The sequence below is a fragment of the Aptenodytes forsteri genome, unplaced genomic scaffold (assembly GCF_000699145.1).
Source record: "Aptenodytes forsteri isolate BGI_AS27 unplaced genomic scaffold, ASM69914v1 Scaffold297, whole genome shotgun sequence".
NCBI lineage: Eukaryota > Metazoa > Chordata > Aves > Sphenisciformes > Spheniscidae > Aptenodytes > Aptenodytes forsteri.
This window is the reverse complement of record NW_008796167.1, coordinates 894,527-899,304: the sequence shown is the minus strand read 5'-3', so window position 1 is coordinate 899,304 and position 4,778 is coordinate 894,527.

Genomic DNA, 4,778 nt, shown 5'->3' with positions numbered 1-4,778 from the left:
GGCGGCGGGAGAAGAGGGTCAGCTTTGCGCAGTGGCAGTATCGTAGCCAATGAGGTTAATCCGAGGCGCGATTATTGCTAATTGAAAACTTTTCCCAATACCCCGCCATGACGACTTGAAATATAGTCGGCATTGGCAATTTTTGACAGTCTCTACGGAGACTGAATCTCGGTGTGAAAAACAGAGGAAAGAGCGAAAAGGGAAAAGCAGAGGGGGTTCTGCTTGGTCTGACAACCTTAGATCTGGGAGCTGGCGCTGGGTCCCGCAACTGCAGGCAGACCGTGGAGGTTTATTACGCGGGGATACGAGGCCTTTTGTTCTCTCTCGTCGCTGCCGGTGCCAGCCCCTGCCAAAAACATGGTTTAATAAAGCGGGGGCGCGTTTACATAAAAAGCTCGGTTCTTGCCTTTTTCTTTCAAAGCTGCTGAAGGAGGAATTGGTCTGTGAAAATGGAAGAGGAGGTACTGGAGAAGCATTTCTCGTGTAGCTCTTGCTGAGGAGGATCCCCTGAGGAGCATGATCTCTCAGAAGGTAGCTTAGGCAGCGAGGAGAGGGCTGGCATTTCTGGAGCAAGTGAGGGGAGTGAAAGTCTGAATCGTGCTTGACTGGCTCCAGAATGGCTACAAAACCTATTAGGGAACAGCTTTCAGTGCACAGTGCCATAACCTGCATTTTGTGTGGGTCTGTTAATGTATATCCATTGGCATCACTTGCTTATAAAACAAACAAACCAACCCTCCTTATTGTCAAAGGAATCACAAACCTTTACTCTGGAAAAAGCAGTTGCTGAGTTTGGTGTAAAATCCTATTTTATAAGTTAAGTAAACCCCATCCATTTCTGTTACAGATGTTGTCTTATTTAATACCTAAGTAGACGCTGTGGAGAGACCATTAACTGTCCACCTGTCCCCTTCAGGGCTGTAATCTCAGACTGGCTGCCAAACAGAGGAGCGATCCAAGCTCATTTCGTAATACCTCTTATGAAAAGCACCGTTATTTACAGCAGACTAAATCTATGTCAGAGAAGAACAGATACGAAACTACGCTGACTTGTAAGGCCTGTTTAGAGCTTACCTGTGCACTAATGACAATGGCACACCAGCTCCCTGGGCTGAATCTCCGTTGGAGCTGGAAGCAGCTGCCCTCTGTCACTTTGTGTGAGTTAGACATAGCTTATGTTGCTGAGAGGTTACCTCTGAAGTTCTCTGTATGGTTGCATGTGCCATCCGGATGCTCCTACCCTGCCTATGAGACCCTGAGCCTGGCAGCTGTTTTAAACTAAAACTAGGCAGAGTAGAAAACTTAGTAGCCAACATTAATGTTCCCTCTTCATCAGGTTTATTTGTAACGTTCAGCTATGCTGGGGTATCATACACAACGGTGACCAAAGAGTGACAGTGAAACCTCCTAGATTGCATTTTCCCCCCATTTGTACTTCGTTGCTAGCAATATCAATTTGAAATCAAAACCTGAAGCATAGGGATGCCATTACCCTTTGGCAGAATAAGCCACACTGATAAATACCAAAGGCACATGTAGTTTACAGTGAGTAATACAGGTCATGTAATTGCTTGATTCATATAAACTGTGTTGATAAGTTTTGGGTGTATCACTTGATTGTTTCTCGTCTCTTCTGCCAAATCTGTCTGTGATAATACGCTGGCGTGGTGCTTTCATTCTGCATCGCAAAGTCATATCCTACATCTTATGCTAGAAACAAAGTTTGTTCATTTTGCTGTAATAGATCCTTCCAACAAATGTGAAGCTGGACCTTGAATGGGGAAGTTGCATGTTGAGATTTACTGCCATTGCCTTAAGCCTAAAGCTCTGCCTGAATGTGTCTTTTATGCATTCACCTGAAGAAAGAGCTACATCCCCTTGCATGATGTCCATGTGGCACAGCACAGAGGACACGCTGCAATGAAGTCATTGTCATTGCTCTGCAGTTTCAAGTCGCTCTTTGGAAAGTGCACAGGTAAGCTCTAAACAGGCCTTACAAGTCAGCGTAGTTTCGTATCTGTTCTTCTCTGACATAGATTTAGTCTGCTGTAAATAACGGTGCTTTTCATAAGAGGTATTACGAAATGAGCTTGGATCGCTCCTCTGTTTGGCAGCCAGTCTGAGATTACAGCCCTGAAGGGGACAGGTGGAGAGTTAATCCATCTAGTCTCTGGGTGTCAGGTGTGTGGAGGTCAGTGAGTTACGCCACCCTTCTATGGAGCTGGTCCATAACTGGTAAACAATGCTTTGACAAGAGGGAAAGATGCCTTGAGCAAGTACTCTGAACGCTTGGGTTGTGTGGAGCCAGAAGTCCTGAATTCCAACATTAGGTTGATATTGACTCATTGTCTGACTATTTCCAGCTCCAAGCCCTGTTTCCTATCTGTAAATGGGGGCAATAACTTCTTGTCACACCTTCTGTGAAAGATAAGGGTAAGTCGAGTCATAATGTGTCTTAGTCACAGGGCACAACGTGAGAGGAAGCCCCATGTATTTCTCTGCCTTCGTTCCCTAGCGCTTCCCATCTGGCACCAGTTACGAGGGATGTAGCCGCTCTCAGGGTCACTTCCCTCTCAGTCCTGCCAGCAGCCTCTGGGCACGCCTTGGGTACGCTGCTCTGGTGGGAAGGAGTTTGCTGGAGGTGGCCATCACTGGGGAACTGCAGCTGCTTCTGCCGGCAGCTGCGTAAGAATGGCACTTGAGCAGCAAGCAGGTGTTCATGAGTCAGTAAGAATTTCAGAGGCAGAGAGCAGGTAGATGATGAGAAAACAGGAGTTCCAGGGCATTAGGAAGGACAGGAGAGGGTGAATTCAGCTTGAGCCCACACCACTGAGCAGTTGTCTTAGCAGCTTGGGTTTTAACCTGCCCCTGCTCCTTAGGCTATCATGGGAGGGTTAAGGACTGACAATTTTAAGTAAGAAATGTTAGTGTGTGAAGAAGAATTCAGTTATGAACAGCACCTGGCTATGAGGAGTGCAATGAGAATAAGGTTGGTTCTAAAAGCCATTGTTACTAGAGGATAGTATCACTCACGTGACAGCCCTGCCTTTCCACCTCACTGACCCTTTCATAGCAGTGCTGAAGCTGTAAGCAAAGCTTTAGAGGCAATGACTTATTTTTTTTGACGCTGAGCAGCTTGGACACAAGCTATTTCTTGTGGGTGCAACCCTAATTGGTGCTATGACATGTTAATTTCAGCCCTGAGACAGAATAGAGACTGCTTTCTTGATTTGCACTCACTTCCAGACTCCCAAAGGATGCTGTAGGAAGCTGAAGATAAAAATTGCATACCAGGCTACAGTATGAACAGAGCACAGTGGGGGCACTTTATTTATGCAGAGGTAAAAATACAACTCAAGTCAAGACAGATGCCTGTCACATGTTGCTAGAAGAAACATACAGATCCCAGGAAAGGACAATGTTTCTGATGACCTTGGGTCCACTATGCTGCCAGCAAATGCTAGTGGTTTATGTTGCTCCACCTGGGGGGGGCCACATCCTGAAGTCATCACTGTGCAGCCAGTGATAGGTTTTGAGAACATGTAACAGTGCGTTCAAATAATGTTTTAAATTTTGCTCAGGGACCAGCAAGGGGGGTGTCAGGTGAGATCCGTGGCATTGATGGTGAAGCACAGGGTGAAAGTCTTTGCTTATATTTGTATTGTACTTAGATGTAAGTAAGGGTGTCCTTTTCTGAGAAGTCCTGGATCTGGAGTAAAACCTGGAATGAATTTCCTGGAGGCTGTTGATTATTTGCAAGCTTTGGCTGCAACTAGGGAGGGGATATTTCCATGCCCCCCTAGTGATTGTTCTCATTATAGCATTTCTTAACACAGGAAATAGTGATGTCTGTTGAATTGTGTTAGCTGGGGAAACTGGGTGTGTTTGTGCCTAGAGAGTGAAAAATAAAGCATTGAAGATTGCTAGCAGCTGACCTCATGTTCTCTGTTTTTATGAAAATGCAATCCTGTAATCTAGGCTAGACAACAGGACATGTGCTGTTCAGCTCTGAGAACATTCTCTGACTCGGTAGTAATTTTGTAGGGAAAAGTGCTACAAGAGTCATGTTTCCTGGATCCTTAGCTGTTCCCACACTGATAGTTTTCGGTGTATCTCTCATCAGATTAGGAGCTGAACACTTGGGCTGAGCAGCTGTTTTTACTGCCATGTCGACTTGGCCGGAGCACGATGGTAAACACTAGCTCTGATGAGGGTGGAGCTGCTCTGTGGTTTGGGCAAGGCTGAGGACTTTGCTGCGTTGGAGCATGGTTTGCTAGTGGTTTGCAAGGAAAGACAAGTGGGAAATGGTGGTTCAAGACGCACTATCACATGATAAATCCAGGAGGGCTGTTACGCCTCCTTAAACAGAGCAAAAGAGAAGTGGTTGGTGGCTTTCCTTTATGGTGGCAACAGCTTGTGAAAATTGTTCAGGAAAGGTTTCACCTGCCCAAGCTTTCCTGTGGATTGGGCAAATCATCTGGGGCTCAGAAACATCCATTTGTTCAAAGGCTTTTGGGGCACAGAGCGGCAGTGTTGCAGGGCTCCTCCCGGGCAGCAGCACCCCAGCCGAGCCTGGCACGACTGCACCGCTGCCCTCGGGGGGGATGTGCCCCTGGGCAGGGTCCTGCTCCCCGAGTGAAGAGGACAGGGTTTTGGGTTGTGTTCCTGGCCGGGCACCGGCAGCCTCGGACGCGCATGGGGTCGCAGGCCGGTGCCTCGCCCGGGCGGGCGTGCAGGACGGCTCCTTGCGGCAGGGCAGGCTTTGCCCCGGGGACGGA